This window comes from Felis catus, chromosome C1, assembly GCF_018350175.1.
Source record: "Felis catus isolate Fca126 chromosome C1, F.catus_Fca126_mat1.0, whole genome shotgun sequence".
NCBI classification, from domain to species: domain Eukaryota; kingdom Metazoa; phylum Chordata; class Mammalia; order Carnivora; family Felidae; genus Felis; species Felis catus.
In genome coordinates, this window is record NC_058375.1 from 81,306,424 (window position 1) to 81,328,275 (window position 21,852).

Sequence of the window (21,852 nt, forward strand, 5' to 3'; positions counted from 1 at the left end):
CAGGCTTCTCTCTCTCTATTGAAACCCTGTCTGTCACCTGCCTCAGTCATCTGCCCTGTCAGGCATCATCAGCTAAAACAATGGAGTGGTGTCTGAGTTTAGCTGAAAAGAGGGCGATGTCAGATTACAGACAGGAGTGTGTTATTCTGATCGGTGGGGTTGGGTCCGCCTGTGTTTCCCTGTCTGATTTTGCAGAGGGTGGTTGCTCCTCCGGGTGCAGAAGAAAGGCGTGAGGACCTTAGGGCTGAGGTAATGATAATGAATTGGGGGGGGGGGTCCCCGTACTGATGCGGTACAAGAAATGGTAGGTAGGTAATGGCTACAACAATAATTTTCTTCCCGTCGGGCTTTCCCTCTTCATTTGTCTTTAATACGTCTCTGCGGTTACCTGATGCCCAAGCTATGCTGGTGGACAGAAATAAACTCCCAAAGAAGAAAACGTAAGCTGGATGCATTAAAAATTCGTTGGCTATGGCTCTTCTTAGGGGAGCCATGGTAAGTGAGGCAATTGAATTACTGAATGTTTTCTGTGCACGGCCCAAGCCCTGGAGAACAAGCCTATATAGGTTAGAATAGCCCCAAACTAGGAAGTGGAGATTATGAACACGGTGGAGGATTTAAATAAGATGCCTGACAGAAAAGAGCGGAGTCCTTCGCATCCCTGTGGGTCCCCAGAGCCCGCGAGGAGACTTGTGTGTAGTAGGCCCTCAGCAGACGTTGCTGAAGGAATGAATATGTATATATTCGTCTTTGACAGTTATTGAATTTGCCTTTGCAGCGCACTCTGGACACAAAACTGAGCCCTAGAATGATATATACGCTTAAGTGTTCAGTAATTTACTATTGTATTTTCCTTCTCGAGGAGAAGGTTGTAGCTTCGTAAAACGTATTGCTGCTGTATATTGAAGCTCAGGGAATGTCAGCACATCAATCAGTTCCCATGACAGGGCTCTCTCTTCTGTGTGTGGGAGGGCACTGGCAATAAATGTTCCTTCTGAGGTGTCCCCTGGCACCCAGATTACCCGCCTCTTCCATTTCCCTCTTATTTGATTGGTTGGTTTGTTTCTGAGTGTGCCTGCGTAGGGTCCCTTGTCGCCTTTCCTAAGCCTATTGAATGGGAGGTGTGGATCAGTGCCCCCAGAAGACCTGGGTCCGCTGTGAAATCTAGAGACGGCCGTGTCAGGTTAACCAACTGTTTGGTTTTGCCCAAGAGGGTCCCAGTTTTTTTTTTAATTTTTTTTTAATGTTTATTTTATTTTTTTTTTTTTGAGATAGAGAGAGACAGAGCATGAATGGGGGAGGGTCAGAGAGAGAAGGAGACACAGAATCTGAAACAGGCTCCAGGCTCTGAGCTGTCAGCACAGAGCCGGACGCGGGGCTCGAACTCACGGACCGCGAGATCATGACCTGAGCCGAAGTCGGACGCTTAACCGACTGAGCCACCCAGGCGCCCCAAGAGGGTCCCAGTTTTAGCACTGATGTTCCCACATCCTGGGAAGCCTCTTGGTTCCAGGCAGAAAGAGACGGTTGGTCACACTAGCCTTATAAGTTTATGACCTTTATGTTGTTCAGGGTTTGGGGTAAATGCTGAACTTTTGGAAGTTACATGGGTTTGAAGACTGAGAAAAACTGTGATACACATTATGATTTTGCTACTGATAATATATAAAATAACAGTCATGTAGCTAGAAATCACCCACCTGGTGATCTTCTTGACCTCCATTCAGACCCCCTCACCATGATCATCTTGACCGCCATTCAGACCCCCTAATTGTATTAAGAGTCAGTTTACAAGGAGTACCAAGTGTAGGAACCATAGCTTGGTAGCAGAGTGGGGTCAGCAGTAGTCTCCACTGGTAGAGCCGGCTTTCAAACCCAACCTCCTTGCTTCCAACCACTCTGCTGAGGGCACCCTGTGGTTAACAGGGACTAAAGATATTAATTGTAGTGTGCATGCTTCCGGTAGAGTTATTTATTGGTGTTTTCCCACTAGATCATGACTTCCTTAGTGGCAAGGATCTGGCCTTATTCAGCCTTACGGACTCTCCCCAGACCTTGTGAGCTTTGTGGGGTGGGGCAGTGCTGGGTTCTTCAGGAAGCTGCACCTGGCAGTGGGTTGGTTTATAAGAGCCTCACATTTGAAGTGCTTCCCCCTCCCCTTGCCCCTCTGCTTCGTCATTTCCTACCTACCACCGCCATTGCGGTTCACTTTGGCTCTCGCCCGTGGTAAGTGGGTGGGGGAAACCTCAGTCATTCTTGTAAGGATGAAAAATCAGGTCTTCTGGATTCTTGTTGTGTGCATAGGTGTTTATGTGTATATGTGTGTGGGTGTGTGTGTTTATGTTTGTACATAGATGAGAAGAGAGACACATGGCGGTCCTATTCATATTCATATATCTTTGCATACAGACAGATTTTAATACCCAGACATTTGTCTGTTTCTCCAAAACCCTTCAGATTTACTGGGAGTAAAAAAATAGATCATCATTCTGTTGCCTGAAAGCAACTGTTCCAGCTGTGTGGAGAAAGGGCATATGTAAATATCCCAAAGGTATGACACTTTAAAGGATGACGCTTTATTTAATAGTTAATGTTTTCATTTCCAAGAATTTAATTTCTTTGTTGTTGGAGGCGGTGTGGCATATTAGGGAAAACCACAGTGGGTGCAAACACTTGCTTTGTTGTGATCTTAGGCAGGTAAATGAAATTTTCTGAGCTTTATTTTTCACAACTAGAAGTGGGATAATGTCTACCTTGTAGGGTTTCTGTGAGGTTTAGTTAGAAGTACCGCATGAAATAACAATCTTTGGCACATCACGATGACTCTATAAATGATAGCTATTAAAAGTAAGAGAGAGAATTTAGTTCAGCCTAAGAAAGTGCTTTCAAATATTAACACTGTCTAGCAATGAAATGGCTGGCTTGGGAGCTGGCGAGCTCCACATCATTGGAGGCACTGAAAACAAGGCTGGATGATTATCTTTCTGGGATGTAATAAAGGAAATGTCTATGCAATGTAGATTTCTATTGTTTAGTAAACCATATTAAGAGTTTGGTCATTCTTACTTGAAGTTCTTTTAATAAAAACACTGGAATTAAAAGAAACACTTTCTGATAGTTCTCAGTGTAAATGTATGAAGTTGGTAGACTCAGCAGACAAGAGCCTGTTTCCCAGTGGGGAGACCAGACAAGCAGTGCTCTTCGTAAAATTGCATTTTGTGTCCCACCTATCTGTGCTATATTAGGGGGAAGTGGAGAACAGAAGATCAGGAACCTGGATGGCTTACTTCCATTTTGTCCCCACAGCGTCCTGCCTTCTTCAAGTCTATCCCTAGGATTACCTCTGCTGTCAGAGGTCTAGTAAAGGACTTTCAGAAAGGAAATCTCTAAGGACTATGTGGTCATTTAGCCATAGAGCCCAGGAAGCACATGGTGAAGTGGGTGGTTATTCCAGAAGGGCTGAGAGAAAGCTTTAGCGAGAATGAGTATTAACTTCCAATGCTTATGTCACTGTGAGCTCCTATGAGATACCTCTGCTCTTGAAGTGTCCAAGGGACTTCCAGTCATAGCCTTCTTTTTTTTAGTGTTTTTATTTATTTTTGAGAGAGCTAGCACAAGAGAGGGAGGGGCACAGGGAGAGGTGGGGACCGAGGATCTGAAGCGGGTTCCACGCTGACAGCAGTGAGCCTGATGTGAGGCTTGAACTCACCAACCTCGAGATCACGACCTGAGTCAGACGCTCAACCGACTGAGCCTCCCAGGGACCCCCCCCCCCCCCAGTCATAGCCTTCTTATAGGGAGCTTAAGATAATTCCATCTTTGATGACTTTTGAGTGTTTGTATATGATGTGGGGTAAAAAGTGACAGTTTTACTGAATTTTAAAGAGCAATGTTTTGCTAATTTTAGGGTTCTGCATCCCCTGGACTGTAAAGCTATTGGGCTGTTGGCTTCATGTCAGCAGCAATGTTCTTTCTGTTTTTAACATCAATTTATATAAAATATAACTTCCTTTTAAATGATGATGCTTTAAAGACTGTCAAGGAACTTAAGACCTCAAGTTATCTACAGAAGGGACTGAATTTTTTCTTACTAAGGCATCATTAACATACATATGGTATATTAGTTCTAGGTGTACAACGTAATGATTCAATATTTTTATATATTTAGATTAAATTTTTTAACATAAAAACTTGAAGCATACAGGAATTTTCTTTAAAACATCTAGATTCTTTAAATTGTTTTAGAATAGTTGACACACAATGTTACATTAGTTTCAGGTGTTCAACATCGTGATTTGACATCTTTACAGATTATGTTATGCTCACCGTAAGTGTAGCTACCATCTGTCACCATACAACACTACTGTGATACCCCTGACTATATTCCCTCCACTGTACCTTTCATCCCCATGACTTATATACTCCATAACTGAAAACCTGTATCTCCCACTCCCCTTTACCCATTTTGCCCATTCACCCACCCTTGCCCCCCCACCTCCACAGCCATCATCAGTTTGTTCTCCGTATTTATAGGTCTGATTCTGCTTTTTTAAAAACATTTTTTTAATATGTATTTATTTTTAAGAGAGAGAGAGAGAGACAGAGTGTGAGAGGGGGAGGGGCAGCGAGAGAGGGAGACACAGAATCTGAAACAGGCTCCAGGCTCTGAACTGTCAGCACATAGCCCGTTACCGGGCTCAAACCCACGAACCTGAGATCATGACCTGAGCCAAAGTCGGATGCTTAACCGACTGAGCCACCCGGGTGCCCTGGTCTGATTCTGCTTTTTGTTTGTTTATTCATTTGCCTTGTAAAACATCTAGATGCTTAAATATTCAGAAAATTTTGGAAAGACGGAAGTTTTTTGCCACTTCACCGAGTCCAAGTTATTTGAAATTTGCTCAGGACCATTTGGTCAACGTCCAGTAACTTTCTACCTGAAATAATGTCTTAGGTTCTCCAATACAAGATGTGATAGTCTTAGGTCTGGGCTTTCCAGTTTGCCCTCAGACTCTCCTTCCTACTTATCCTGTGACTTCCATTTTAAGATTTCAATTTGTAATGGGATTTTTATTAAAATATGAATCAGAACTATTATTCTTTCACATTTTTAACTAAAAAAGCACAAAATGGAATTCCAAATAAATACCGCAGGTTGAGGGGGTAGAAGACAAATATTATCAATGATTTATAGTTATTTTACATCAAGGATTTAAGATATTTAAAATATTATTTACTTTAAAAGATTTATTTGTTGAACATTTTGGATTTTTCCAGATATGAATAAGTAGGGTCCAGTCAGGGAAACATAAGGCTCTCTAACTGTTTCAACAGAGAGAGTTTAATATTGAAAATTGCTTCCACAGATGATGGCTTTCCACAAAAGCCACCTAGGGGTTGGTGTAGCATCCCAGACAGTAAGAAGAACAGGAAATCACTACCATCCCTAGGGCTGAAATAATCAAAGAAGTTGATGTTGTCAAAATTTAGAAGGTGGGCTGTGTGGTGGGAAATGGAACTCCCAGCAGCAGAAAAAAAGGACTCTCTGGTCAAATCTAGTTTCTCTGGAGCTACAGGGAGGACTTATCCTTGACACCATTCAAAGGAATCTGGGAAATATGATTTACTGGGATTCAGAGCAGAGCAGGAGCACAGTGGTGAATTTATCTCAGAACAGACAGGCTAATGGCCAGGACAATGGGAACCAGGGTAGATGTTGTCTGATACATGAAGCTATGTGACGTTTTTGGTACCAGAGATGAGACAGCAGGCCTATCATCGCCTTGCATCTCGGAGAGCATCTCCAGAATGGTGGCTGATTGGCACTGATTACTCCTTCCTCACTCCTTATTTTGTAAAGGTGCAACAAAACCCATCCATAATGGGCATGACATAATTAAATAGTTTAAGCCCATGTGGCTGTAGCCAAGTGTGAAACAAAGTGTAAAAGTGTGAGATGCCAAGTATTGTGCTCATTCTAGATAATACTCTTTGCATCCCAATGATGTGAATACTGAAAAATCCACTGACTGACAAGCATATCTATTCCTTTAAGATACAGGCCACATAGACTCAACTGAGAGGTGTGGCTCAGGGAAATGGACAAACTCCATTTGTAGCTGAAGAGGTAACAGGCATCTGAAGAGAGACAGAAGGAGAGGAAGTCTCACATTTCAGCACTTGTGTGGGTCTGAACAATAGCTGGTAGGAACAGGATGTGCCAAATCTACAGAGATACAGTTATTAAAGACCTGACACTTCAAGTGTAAACGTTGAGCAATTGCTGACAGAGAGGCTCAGAAGTCTTTACAGTTGTAATAAAAGCTCTCATGAAAGAAAACAGCAATTCCAGTTTTGGATACTATAGGATGCAGAAGAGGATCTGTGGATAATTTGGAAAAATAATGGAAGGTAAAGGATCCAAACAGAATCGGAACATTAACATTTTCTGTAAAGATTCATCAGGTCCCTGGTGGGAAAGAATAGGAAGGAAAGGCCTGGACAATGCCATACATTTTGTTTATACTTTTAAAGATGAGTTAACTTTTGGTTCATTTATGCATTCAACAACTATTAAATGCCCATTATGTGCCAGAAGATAATGAGAAACTGGATTAAACACGTTGTACGTCCTCTGGGGGTTTGTAATCTAGAGGAAGATACTAACTAGTAAGCAGAAAGCTCCAGAAAACCTTAAGAAGTGTCCTTAAGTGAGTGTCTTGGCAAAGGACCTCAGAGGAGCACTTAATTGAGGTGGGAAAGAAGGGAGGGCAGGGAAAGGTGGGGAGAGGAAGCCAACAAAATTGAGCTCTCAAGGATGAGTGGGACGTGTTCTGGAGAAAGGTAATTGGGGAGTTAGCATATGTTATAAATGAAATAACTCAAAATGACTGGTAGGTACATGGTTTTGTACTAAGTGGCAAGATGAGATACCGGAAAGGTAAGCAGGCTTCAGGTCCTTATACATCATATTGAGGAATTTAGATTTGACCCATTCATTCATTCATTCATTCATCTAACTGAATAGTAACTAAGTAGTTTTTAGTTACTCTTATGGGACCTACATGCTAGGGGCTTGGGAAAATGTAAAGGTAAACATGTCTTCTACACTCACAGAACCTAATGGTCTATCAGGGAAATACTGAAAAAAAGTAATTTCAATCAGGCATGAATAGTTCTATGATGAGGCAACTATGTTCACATGTAGGGTTGCCATGCAAACACGCAGCAGAGGTGCTCAATCTGATTTTGTTGGTGGATGTGGTGGTGGGGGGTGGTGGCAGGGGAGATAAAGATGTTCCAGGAGAAATGATGTTTAACCTAAAACCTAAAGAATTATTAGGAGTGAGGGAGAAAGGGATACAGGAGTACTGATGCACAGGGACACTTGTACCCCAATGTTTATAGCAGCACTCTCAACAAAAGCCAAATTGTGGAAAGAGCCTAAATGTCCATCAATTGATGAATGGATAAAGAAATTGTGGTTTATATACACAATGGAGTACTATGTGGCAATGAGAAAGAATGAAATATGGCCCTTTGTAGCAACGAGGATGGAACTGGAGAGTGTGATGCTGAGTGAAATAAGCCATACAGAGAAAGACAGATACCATATATTTTCACTCTTATGTGGATCCTGAGAAACTTAACAAGAACCCATGGGGGAGGGGAAGGGGAAAAAAAAAAAAGAGAGGTTAGAGTGGGAGAGAGCCAAAGCATAAGAGACTCTTAAAAACAGAACAAACTGAGGGTTGATGGGAGGGAGGGGAGGGTAGTTGATGGGCATTGAAGAGGGCATCTTTTGGGATGAGCACTGGGTGTTGTATGGAAACCAATTTGACAATAAATGTCATATATTAAAAAAAAAAAAAAAGGGAGTGAGGGAGAGAAGATGGAGGTAGCAGTGTTCTAAGCAGAGGGAAGAGCCAGTGTAAAGAACTCAAAGGAAGCAGAACAGAAAAGGCAGAACATGCCTTTTCTGAAGACGTGGGAGAATTTCTAAAGCATTTCTAAAGTTATTCTAAAGAATAACTGGTTTGAAAGCGTGTTGAGTTTGGATATATCCTAGAGGCATTGGCAAGAAACATTTGGAGCATTCAATAAAATAACTGGATATACATTTGAAGAAATCAATAGATATCCTATATATTAGCAATAATCATTTAAAAATGTAATTGAGAAAAAAATGTCAACAATAATATTGATAGTAATAGCAAATACATATGAAATCCAATTACTGGATGACTGGTGCCAAAGCCTCTACTGTGAAACACTCTACAGAATATAAATCTCCTACTCCAGTGCCCTTCACTGCACTACACTGTTTCTAGCAACTTCACTGTGTAATTCATACCTGCATTGGAAAGTTTTCTCTCCCAGATGACTTCTCAGTCCACCCTCCTTCCATTTACTGTAGGCGCACAGGCATTTAGCTCTGCCCTTGCCTAGAGGCAGCCCCGTGACACGCGGTCAGCAGAATCTCTGAGCGCAGTTCCTCGGGTTAGGGCCTGGGTCCTGTCCTAATGCCCTGTCCTGAATCTCACTGGCTTCCTTTCCAGCGTCTTCTTCTTCTACCTGCTCTCATTGCTACTTTTTACACTTCTCCCCCGACTTAAAGCCTCTATTGCTTCCCTGCGCTCCTGGATCATTTCCATTCTGCACGTACTATGTTGGCTAACATACTGGCATTTTAAAATGCAATTTTATGATTCTATGGACATGCACATAAGTTTCCCGGCATGCTGGCCTCAACGAACACATTTCCAACAGTAAAGGCAAGGTGCGTGGACAGCCCAGATGTCAGCTAGTTGAAGAAACTCTCTAAACTTTAGTTAAATGACCTAACATGCCACTTTGGAATTCCCATGATGCCTTTGGGAAAGACATTTATCTGGCTATGTTTAATTTTCTAAGGCAATAGCTTCAAGTAAAAAAAACAACAACCCAGGGAGGATTTATTTGCGCAATTCTTTCTGTGGTGATATTTTTATTTTGTATTAAACATACGCACTATATAAATTCAGTGCTTCCACGTTTTATCATAGTTTAGGTATATTTAAAATATCACATGCTATCAGCATAAGCGTGAAACTTGTTTACTGAATTTCTTCCTGAGCTGAGTCCAGACACTCCTTAACTTAGAACAAATCACACATACAAAATGAAGATAAAATGCCAACATCCAGAGCAGGGCGAGTAAATATTGTCACGAACACTGCTTGAATAGAGGAAAGAGCACTGGGCTTGGAGTAAGAAAAACTGGGTTTGCTACTCAGCTTTTCTCAGTAGCAGTGGGACCTCAGATAAAACTCACTTTTCTCATACAAGATTAGGACAGTGGATCTTGCCTTACTTCCTTTTATTTGTTCACTTATGAATTTATTACTCATGAAACCAACATTTACTGAATGCCTACTATGAGGCAGGCATTTTGGTAGGTAAACACAGTCCCTGTCCTCACAGGTTGTTATAAAAGTCAAATGTGATAATAGTAGCAGGTGCTACCATTCATCAAGGGCCATGGGCCTTATATTATTATCTCTATTGTACCACCTTCCAGGGACTTAGCTGTCATCCTCGCTTAAACCTTTGACGGTAGTTCTTACCCTGTTTACACGGGAGGTAACTGACACTCACTTGAGAAATTTGTCCAAAGTTGGATACCCATAAGGAGTCTGACTGGGATTTGAACCAAGGTGGATCTCATTCAAGTGATCCTGATTTTCGAATAAAGCCTATCAGTAAGAAAGGTCTTTACAAACAAAGCACCAAATAAAAAGAAATATTTACTTTATTGTTATTCATACCCTTGTGTGATTCATCAAAACCAGAACAGGAAGTGATTTAGTCATGTTACTATGGGAATTCTCATCATAATGCTTTCGATTCCTGGTTTTACAGTGCAAATTTCCATTCTTTTTGCCCCTGTGGGCACACATTGCTGCCGTTCCTTTTTCTGTCGACAGATCATGGCAGGGCTTTTGGTAAGCATGGTATTTTTAAAAAAATTGAATAGTTTTGCTAGAGAATCACTGTGTCAAGAAGGTTGTGTACCTCCTTGATGATGAAAATGCCAATTTCTCATAAAAAGGCAAAACTCTCATTTCAAAAGGTTGAATATAATGTTACTTAACTAATTTCAAATGACTACTTTTAGGTCACTGAAAAAGTCTAAATATAAGAATAATCTCTGGGGTCTGTAACATTTTCATTTGATTCTAGAGTAGATAAATTTTAATTCATTTTAACCTCTTGCCTTTTGGTATTTGGCTCTTCTGACAGGAAGCATCTGTCTACTGTGAAGTTTGTCTCAGTACGATAGCCTGCCTTAACCAGGAGTCTGTTTTTATATATCCTTGAAAGCTAAATAAGGTCCCAAGCTTTCTGACACAAAGTACATATGCTATTTCAATAGCTATATTGAAACTTTAATTGAAATACAACATACATAGAAAATTACAAAAATTGTAATTGTATTTTTACAAAATAGAACATTACGAGCACCTCAAAAGCCAAACGCATGCCATCTTTCAAGTATAGTTTGCCCCAAGGTAACCACTATTCTGATTTCTATTACAGGAGATTAGTCGTTTCTGTTTTTCAACTGTATGTGAAGGACACTAGAATCCTATAATATATATCTTTTTGTCTCTGATTTCACTCACTCAACATATTTTGTAGGATTCATCCATATTGTTCTATGCAGTAGAAGTTTGTTCAGATTTCCTGCTGAATAACAGTCTATCGTGTGAATACACTATAACTTATTTCTCTATATGTAGACATTTTAGTAGTTTCTAGTTGGTGACTAGTAAAATTACTGCTGCTTTGAATATGCATCTATATGTCATTTGCTGCATATATGTATTTACTTCTCAAGAGCATAGACGTAGAAATGAAATTGCTGGGTATTAGAGTATTAATATTTTATGTTCTAGTTTTCCAAAGTGGTTGCATTAATTTAAAAAATTTCACCAGTGGGGCACCTGGGTGGCTCAGTCCCTTAAGCGTCTGACTTCACTCTGGTCATGATCTTGCCGTTTGTGGGTTCGATCCCTGAATTGAGCTCTCTGCTGTTGGCACAGAGCCTGCTTTGGATCCTCTGTCTCCCTCTCTCTCTCAAAATTAAATCAACATTAAAAAAAAATCTTACCAGCAATATACAAGAATTTCGATTGTTCTACATCTCTACAGACTTTTTAATATTAGCCATTCTTGAGGGGTATAGTGGTATATTATTGTGACTTTAATCTCCGTTTTCTGAATGACTAACGAAGTTGAACACCTTTTCACATTTCTATCGGCTATTTCTATGTTCTTTTTTGTATGTGTTTTGTAGTAGGTAGAAAATGTCTCCCTAAAGATCTATATCCTGTAATTAGGGTATGTGTATATGTCTATACCCTAATTCCTGGAACCTGTAAATAGGTTGCATGGTAAGAGGGACTTAAGGCTGCAGATAGAATGAAGTTTGCTAATCAGCTGGTCTTAAATCAGGAAGATTACCCTGGAACATCTAGATTAGCCCAGTGTAATCACAAGAACCCTTAAAAGTGGAAGATGGAATCAAAAGAGAGAACCAGAGATAGCACTGTAAGAAGGACTGGCCTCAATGTTACTGGCTTTGAAGATGTGCGAATGGGGCCATGGACCCAAGAATACAGGCCCCCTTTAGAAGCTAGAAAAAGCAAGGAAATGGATTCTGTCCTAGAACATTCAGAAGGAATGCAGTCCTGCTAACACCTTTATTTTAGCATGGTGAGACCCATTTCTTACTTCCAAACTATATAACTGTAAGATAATAAATTGTATTATTTTTATCCACTAATTTTGTGTCAATTTGTTACAGCATAAGTAGAAAATTAAATCATGTGTTGAAGTCTTTTGCCTATATTTCTGTTGGGCCTGTCGTTGATTTGTAGAGGTTATTGATATATTATGTATATGAGTGCTTTGGTTTGTTTAGTATTTCTTACCTATGTTTTTAAGAGAGAGTCACATAATTTTCTTTTCTTGCAATGTCCTCATCAAGTTTTAGTAACAAGATTTTCCTGGCAAAATTAAAATCACTTTCAGATGTGGTCTCTCTTTTCTCATTCTCTCATAGAATAAGTGTAAGATTACTGTTCTGTATTTCTTAAATGGTGGAACTAATCAATGAAGCCATAGGAGACTGGAGTTTTCTTTCTGGCAAGATTTTTTAATTAAAGGATTCTATATGATTGGTAGATATAAGATTATTCATATTTTCTATTTTCTTCTTATTTTAGCTTTGATTCAAGGAAAATCTCTTCTAAATTTTCAAATTTACTTGCATGAAGTTGTTCATAATATCTTCTTTTTTAAATGTTTGTAGGATCTGTACTGATGGCCCCTTTTCATTCTTGAATTTGGTAGTACTTGCCTTCTCTCTCTCTCTCTCTCTCTCATCTTGATAAGTCTTGGTAGGAATTTATTAATTTTAACTTTTTAGGAGGATAAACTTTTGGCTTTGTCGATTTTCTCTGCTATATGTGAATTTTCTATTTTTTAAATTTCTGTCTTATCTTTAATATTTCCTTTATTCTAATTTCTCTGCATTTAACTTGCTGTTTTTTAAAGTTTACTTAAATCACTTAGTATTTTAGTCTTTACTTATTATCTAATATATATGAATTTTAATGCTAAACATATCTGTCTAATCACATATGCTGCAGATCACAAGTTTTGATATTTTTGTTTCACTCAGTTAAAAATTTTTCTAATTTCCTTACTGACTTCTTTCACCCATGGATCAATTAGAAGTAAAACAGTTAATTTTCAAGTATTTGATAAATTTCTAGTTATCATTTGTTAATTGATTTCTTTTTTTTTTTTAAGTTTATTTTGAGGGAGAGAGAGAGTGTGCATGTGAGTGGGGGAAGGCAGAGAGAGGTAGAGGGAGAATCCCAAGCAGGCTCTGTCCTGTTAGCATGGAGCCCTACATGGGGCTTTATCTCACAAACCTTGAGATCATGACCTGAGCCAAAATCAAGAGTTAGACACTTTTGTTATTGATTTCTTAATTAATTCCACTGTAGTCAGAGCATAGATTCTCTTTGATTTCAGTTCTTTGAAATGTGTTGGGATACGCTTTGTAGCGAAACTTATTGGCTTGACTTATTATTGGTGAATGTTTATTTTACATCCAAAAGATACGCATTTTATAGTTATTATGAACAGTGTTCTATATATGTCAAAAAGGGCTACCTTGTTAATCATGTTGTTCAAATAGTCTGTGTCTCTATAATATTTCAACATCTACTTATTCAGATATTGAAAGAGGTGTGTTAAAATCTATGAAAACATATTTATCTAGTTCTTGTCATCCTGTCAGTTTTAGCTTTTTGAGACGATTAAGTATGTACAATTATAGAATTATATTATTTCCTTGGGGTTTGACCTTTTTAACATTACCAAATGTCCCTCTTTATACTTAGTAATCCTTCTTACCTTAAATCTACTGTGTCTGGTATTAGTTTCACTATGGTAGCTTTTTTTGCTTAGTGTTTGCTTGGTATATTGGGCACTCCTTGTGCATGGCCTCACATTCTCTTGGCCATATGTCTGATTCCAGAAGTAACTGTACAGAAATAAAATTTTTTAAATTCTTTCTAATGTAAAGATTTGAATCAGATCAAGTGGTCCCATGTACTAGGAAAACATTGTTAGAGTAATTAATACTAGTATATATCCTAGTGAAGTTATTGAACCTGAAGGCTAAAGAAAATAATAAATTGGGCATTGGCATCAAGACAAAATTCAAGTCATGTACAAAGGGGAAAATAGCAGATTTATATTAGATTTTTTTCCCCTTTATAATCAATGCTAGAAAACAGTATGTTGCATTCTGGGGGAATGCGTACTCCCAAAATTTTCATATGAGCAAGTTGTCCTTTGTTTGAAGCATAATGAACAAACATTTTTGTGTTCATGAACTGTAGGAATCCAGAATTTGTAAAACAAATAACCCAAATGTAACTGGTTTGACATAATCCAAAAATTTAAGTTTTGAAATGATGAAAATATAATTAAAAAATACTAGTGATCAGCATTTAATCCCTCTAAATTCAGAACTAAAATTTGAAATCTACTTCATTTAACAGAATGTGAATGCTATAAACCTGAACAACATACAAACAAAATGATCAGAAGGGGGAAGAAGTTTAAGTGTGTCAATCCCATGCTACCATTTGGGGATGGTATGTTTTTGATGATTTAATTTTTTTTTCATCATTCTTTACCTTATCACTTGATTTTTCCTTTTTATGTAATGAACATGTACCATTTTTTCAAAATCTATAAAGTCATTTTTCTAAAAAAAACTAAAGGGAAATAGCAATAGAGCCATCTTTAGCAAGATGAATTTTTCCCACCTTTTTCTAAATTACTTTTAGGAAGAAACTTCATATTTTATCTTAAAAGACACTACAGAGTGAATTATTCTTTGTTATGGTGGACCTAATGCGATCAATTTTTATTTGGGTATCACTAATGAAGAGTGAATCTTTTTTCTCTGCCATTCCTAGCATTCTCTATCATTCAGGATAACCTTTCATATCCCAGTCTTCCCTGTTTTAAGTCAAGTCTGTCATCTCTTCTTAGATCTATGAACAGACAGCGTCACCCAAAAGGACACTCTCTGAGGAGCAGGATGGCGGTGGGGTGCTACTGGTTTGAAAGCTCGTCAGATTGACGGCCGTTCTGCTGTGTTCTACGATAGAGTCAAAAAATTAAAATGCAGAGTGTCCTATTTTAGGATCAAGGATGAAGAGGACAGGAAAGATTGGCTCATGATTATTGAGCACCTGATGTATGCTGGGATAGCCAGAGTAAGCCTGTGAGTTAGGTGTTCCCAGTCTCCTTGTATACAGGAAGAAACAAAGTTGGGGAGGCTAGATGAATTGCCTGTGGTCACGTAGCTATCAGAGAAAACCTGTGTTCCACCGTGCCCTTCATTCTCTTTCTATTGCTGTGGTGGAAATGCTCCCATTTGCTTTTTAAAAATTTTACAATTTTGTTTAATCTTTTTTTATACATTTATTTATTTTTGAAAGACAGAGCACAAGTGGGGGAGGGGCAGAGAGAGAGAGACAGAGGCACAGAAACGAAGCAGGCTCCAGGCTCCAAGCTGACAGCACAGAGCCCGATGTGGGGCTCGAACTCACAAACTCAGGTGAGATTATGACCTGAGCCGAAGTCAGACGCTCAACCGACTGAGCCACCCAGGTGCCCTTATAATTTTGTTTACTACACTTAAAAAAGTCTCAAAGTTTTGGGGCACCTGGATGGCTCAGTCGGTTAAGCGTCCGACTTGGGCTCAGGTCATGATCTCACCGTCTGTGAGTTGGAGCCCTGCGTCGGGCTCTGTGGTGACAGCTCAGAGCCTGGAGCCTGTTTCAGATTCTGTGCCTCCTTCTCTCTCTGACCCTCCCCTGTAAATGCTCTGTCTGTCTCTGTCTCAAAAATAAATAAACGTTAAAAAAAACCCTCAAAGTTTTACGTCTGATACAGATAGTAAATTTTTGCTCCAAATTGTTTTTACTTAAACAGTTTCTGCAAAGACAACAGGAGAAGATGATTCCAGCCAGAATCAAAATTTCGTGGTGAAACAAGATCAAGTCCACAAAGAGTTAATTGTTCTAGCTCTAATTAAGTGTAGTCTTCTAAAAAAAAAAAAAAAAAAAAAAAAAAAAAAAAAAAGCCTGCTTTATCCTGGCAAGAAGCCTGTAAAAAAGGGACGATCTGTCACAGACTCAGAGAACACAGTAATTAAGGGCTGAAACGCTTCCCAATCAAAGAACAGGAAGAGTTCACTCAGAGTTAACTGTTTAAACAGCATCCCTTGTGAAATGGCATTGCCACTGTATGTTTTTAGACTGAATTGATTTAATTTCTGGCTGTTTGCTTCTACGTAGGAATTAGAGCCTCCATTAGGAATCGCTAGCGGTGCTCATTCTGCACTGCCTTAGCCCAGGACAGAAGAGAGAAGGACTGAAATGCAGCGTGTGTGTTATGTATGCGGCAGCCAGAGCCCAGTCACAGGGCTAATGTTTGCAGCAGGCAGGAATAATGAACAATTAATGAACCCACATTGTGTTTACAGGTCTCATTTTGAAACCAATCATTTATATGCTCTAAGTAAGATGTTATGCTTTCACAAAAGCATTAAAATTCACAAGTGAATGAAAATGTGTGTATTGTTCCAAAAGTATGCTTAAATTTCAAATGTTTCATTTCACAGCAGAGACCTAGTCAGTCAACACATTCATGTAGTGACACCTGTAACTCACACATGGTGGTTTAATTGAGTAACAGTTGATTTCCTTTCATAATAAAACAATCACCTGAACCCTGCTACATGTATTGGTCCATTGTTCTTCCTTGCTGTCACCATTAACGTGTATTTAGGCTTCACCCAGGACATCTCCTCCACTTATAAAGTGTAGCAAATGAGCAAAAATGTTGAAATTGTCATTATCCTCTAAGAACCGAGGATACGAGAGTTGCCATTTTTCTCCACTCACTGGGAATTTGTTTTTATATGCACATCACACGATCATTTGTGGCTTGTATTAAGGGACAGATTTGGTAAATCCAATTTAGGTCTAATGTGGCTTGTGAACAAAAATATGTTACTCATTTTTTAAAAGCAATTAACTATTTCAGCTACTTGATAAAAATAATAGCTAATACTTGTTGAGATTCTATTTTTAATCAGGTGCTCAGACCTTTTGTGCATTGCTTTTTAAAAATATTTTCGGGGCGCCTCAGTGGCTCAGTTGGTTGAGCATCCGACTTCAGCTCAGGTCATGATCTCGCAGTTAGTGAGTTTGAGCCCCACGTCGGGCTCTGTCCTGACAGCTTGAAGCCTGGAGCCTCCTTTGGATTCTGTGTCTCTGTCTCTCTGCCCTTCCCCTGCTCACACACTGTCTTTCAGTCTCTCTCTCTCTCTCTCTCTCTCAAACATGAATAAACTTAAAAAAGTTTTTAAAATATTTTCAATAACCCTATGAAGGAAGTATTATAACTATTCCTGTTTTACATGTGGGGAATCTGAGATTGGGTTGAATAACCTGCCCAAGGTCACGTAGGCCAGGGTTTCTCACCTAATAGCTTAACCACGAAGGCTTGATGGCAGTACCTTGTGTCCTCTTCAGAGATTCGAATGGCAGATGCTCTTAGTTTGTGCACCAGAAGACTATTTAATGATTAGAAAGGAGAGGAGAATCCGTTAAGAATTTAACATTATGTCCTGATAGTGGCAGATTAACTAGGAGGATATGTCTCATGTCTATGCAAGCAAAATTCTGAATCATTTAAATCAGTGAAATGAGGGAAAGATGCTTTGGGTTTTCCAATTCTTACCCTTCTCATTTCCAACAACCGGAATGTTTTGTACAAGCAGAGCAAATGGAAGGGTCAACCATTTATGAGACCAGATGGATATCCTCTTCCTCCATTTCATTCCCTCTTTGTTTTGCTACCCTTTTAAAAGTTAGTTAAAAATCTCACCACCTAACTATGGGTTTACTAACTCATGCAATCCATTTTCCATTAAAAAAAAAGTATCTTACACTGGAGAAATTGTGACAGTCAATGGACCAAGACCATGAACCATTTTATATTTCTTAGTATGATCCAAACAAACTCTTTGGAGAAACTCTGGCCTCTGGCACAATATTTTCACAGCCATAAGAGTTTAGATTCCTGTGATCTCAGTGGTATTTAACAATAAATCCTGGACTACATGGTTAGCAAAAGCAAAGGGAAAATGGATGTCAAGTCCATTAATCACAGATGAAAAAAATTTTCTGGGTTGGAATGTCAACCAGGCATTAGCTGTGCTTTGCACTATAAAATCTATTCAAATGACCTCCTGATTAGGTCAGCTTGTCCTTTTGCCCTGAGATATTTTAAAAACAGAAACTGGCAGTTAGGGCTATAATCCTCATGATACTTCAGGCTGTACAGAGTAGATATTTGGTCATAAGGACAACCATAAGCAACTCCTCTGTAGCATTTTGCTCGTAGCTGTCAGCTTGACCAAATCGCATACAAAATCGATAGCAAACTGCATGTTCTGTAAAGTAAATATGTCCATTAGATGAGAAGTGTTTCAAGGTAATTCAAAATAGTCTGAAAATACACATTTGTAACTGAAGGATTTATTTAAGATTGATTTTGGGAAAAGTAAAAGTAAGCAAAACGATGTTTACTTCGTACCTCCCAGATAAAAGGAAGCACTAAGAAAAAAAATCTGAAATATACCTATCAACACTGATATGGTAGAGAATCTGATGTTGGCATTTGTGACTGTATTAGGGAGTGATATTAACCGCTAGCCATTTGTAAGTTGCAAATGCCCATTTATAAACTCCTGGTGTAAATGTACAGCCACACAATCAAGTGAGTGCATTTACAACCTGTGAATCACTAAAGACTTGGGAGGCAGCCCCTCGTCCCTGGCAGATGCTATCCACATTCCTCAGCTCTCCTGGTGGCGTTCAGAAACACAGGCTGCTTCTGAAGAAAACGAGAATAACGACTCCAAAAGGCTTAGATTAGAGCAGCTTTGAAATGGAATGCATTTTAAAAATGTGCTTTAGTGCTGCTGTAAAATGATGCTATTGTTGTGTTTGTCATACTTCTGTTAAAAATGAGGCCATTTATACAGCGTTAGGCTCAGTGAGGTAGGAGGGAGAATTGGGAGATGCTGGAATGTTTGATGATATTCTTTTCCTTTCTGGGCATCGGAAATTCCGCAGTTGTCATTCACATTAGCAGAATGTAGAACATTAGCTGAGCAAAGCCAAGATGCCCTCCTGGGGGGAATGAAAGCCACTTTGTCCATCATGTTAACCTCTTGAGTACCACATTGCTAAAGGATTTAGTGTGCATGGAGTTAGGAGTTTGGTGGGAAATATGATTCTACAAAACAAGATGGGTAAATCCAAAGGATAGGAATATCATAATGTTGGGGGACAGCCTCTGTGGTCCAGAAATTCTGGTACTCAGAGGGGCATCCATTTTACTTCCTGCTTTGTATATTCCATTGCAAAAATGAGCCTGCCCACCTCCCACCATTCCTAACCTTCTCATCCTCCTCCACACTCCCCTACATGCTCTCTTGGAAGAAAACTTCAGGAGACAGAGATCGCCACAGCCAACCTATTCTGATTCGTGCACCCAGTGAATGTAGTTTCACTGCTCACCTTAAGACCCATTTCTTTCAGAAATTTTTTTTTTAACTCTTAGATTTATCTGATCCATGTCCTTGAACTCTAAGTTTGAAAATGGGTGTAGCATGTATGAGTTTATTTGGGGAGACAAATGATTTGCTTGTACTTATAATATCAGGCATCTCCAGTGAACCAAGAGCTTTGTGTGGGGTGCAGCATGAACAAAGTACGATTTCTGCCCTCCAATGTCTTACACTGCAGCATCACAGTTAGCATATTTGTTTGCATATCGATACGTACAATTCTTCCTTCCCTTTCCCCCCAAGTTAGCAGAAAGATATATAGAACACTCCATTCTCCAGCCCAAGGATCATACATAGAAGTATATAAAAAAAGACATTTTGATTAGGAATTGAGAACAGAAAGTCCTTTCTGCAAAAAATAGCTCATGATTGAACAAAGTCTTATTCTGTTTATCTTAAGAGAAAATTCATATTTAAAGAATCCAGCCTCCTCACCTTATGCATTCTTTCTGCTTTGTTAATTTCCAACTGTTCAGCTCATAGGTATATTCGCTAATTTATCAAGTTTTCTTGATTTTTTTGTTGTTCCCCAAATCAAGAACCCCACTGTCTAATGGAGGAGAAAGGTATCAATGGAAATTAACTAGTTTCTATCAGAGAATTAGGAAGAAAGTGCAGTAGGGGCAAAGAACAGCCACAAACTAACATGGCTTGGTGAGGAAGTGAGCTGTATCTTTTTGGAGGAGATGATATGAATTTTCCAAGTGTAGAAGCAAGGGAAGTGTAACCTAGGCAACAGGAACAGCATATACAAAGACACAGAAGTGAGAACAATCTTCCAAGGTTGGGGAAATGTGGTTTATCAGAGGCTTCTTGAGAATCAGGCTACAATGAGGTAAAATAGGTGGGAAGTAGGTAGGAGTGTGAACTAAAGAGTCTTAAAAGGCAGATAAATGAATCTGGATGGTCCTTTTGGCAAGAGAGAGTTATGGCAGGATTTTGAGCAGGAGCATGGCAGGATCAGTGTAACATTACGAAGATCATTTTATAAAAAGAAAGACCTTAAAGCGAAATAAAAAGATGCCATCGTTGTGATGTCTGGCAAGTGATGGATGACCAGCTGTGACTCCATGAGGATAACCCAAAGAAGAGATGCCCAGATCCTAAACAGGACAGTGGTGGTGAGGATGCTGAAGAGGAAATACATTGGAGAGGCTGTCAGTAAATATACTAAACAGGAAAAGTGGTGACTAATTTGGTATGAGATGAGGTAGAGAGAGAAGACATGAATGACTCTAGATTTATCAGATTACTCAACTGATGGTTGGTGGCACAAGGCAAAAGAAGAAAACAAAACAGACAAAAAAACCCACAACTGTTAAAAGGAGCGTCTGGTGGGGACAAGGCAATGAGCTTGGTTTGGGATATGTTGGGTTCTGGCTGTCTGCTGGGATCTGTAAACATCTGCCTAAACTAAACTTGAATGTTTATTTATTTATTATTTTGAGAGAGAGAGAGCATGAGCAGGGGAGGGGCAGAGAGAGAGGGAGAGAGAGAGAATTCCAAGCAGTCTCCATGCTCAGCACAGAGCCTGATGCAGGGTTTGATCTCACGAACCTTGAGATCATGACTTCAGCTGAAACCAAGAGTCGGACGCTTAACCAACTGAGCCACCCAGGTGCCCCTGACTAAACTTTAAACAGAGAGCCTGCCACTATATGCCAACACACAATGCCAGTCAGTTTGGAGCTCTCCTGCTTTCCGCATGCTTCTCTGTGGACCGGGTAGCAACATAATGGAGAAGTAGAAGCACCACCTGAAGGAAGAGAGAAGAGGCTGACCACGGCTTCTTTTCGCTTTCAGACTGCACTCTCAGGGAAGAGAGGTGAAAAACCAAAAGTCCAAACTGAGCTTAAAGCATCCAATAGCAGACAATATGAGACAAGTTAATTACCAATATGGCTGAGTTTTTCTATTTCATTAACTTTGGGACTTTTTGTTGGCTAAGCGTAACAAGAGAATAACTGGAAAGTCAACCAATGGCAGGAAAAGAACTAGTGACACAGAGGAAAGTTGAAGGGACAGTGGGTGAAAAAAATAAAGTGCATGGTAATCCCCATCCCCATCAGGAGTCAACACAGAGGAAGAAGAGAAGGTCTGACACTGAAGCTTGAGTAACACCAACATCGAAAGAGCTGGCAGAAAAACAGCCACCTTCGGAGGAGAGATGGCTGGCATATTCCCACTTTGTTATGGATTGAAACCTCATAACAATGGCTTTTATTACCCATCATCTTTTCAGATAAGTAAACTGAAACTTATAGAGGGAAATATTAGCCTTGAGGCCACATCACTAGTAGATGGCAGAGCTAGGACTCAGAGCCTGATGTGATTGACCTCAAAGGCACCGTGCTATCTATTCCCTAAATCTTCAAAATATCACCACTTTAGAATTACAAGGAAAATATAAGTAAAGAACTGAGTGATACTAGAACCAATAACATAATGTTGAACCTTTGAAAGACAGGGATGGTAAGAATGTGATGCTGAGTCAAAGTATTGGAAATGAAATTGGCATATGATTCAAGACACTGTGAATCTTCAATACCAAACTGTAAACCCTAATAACA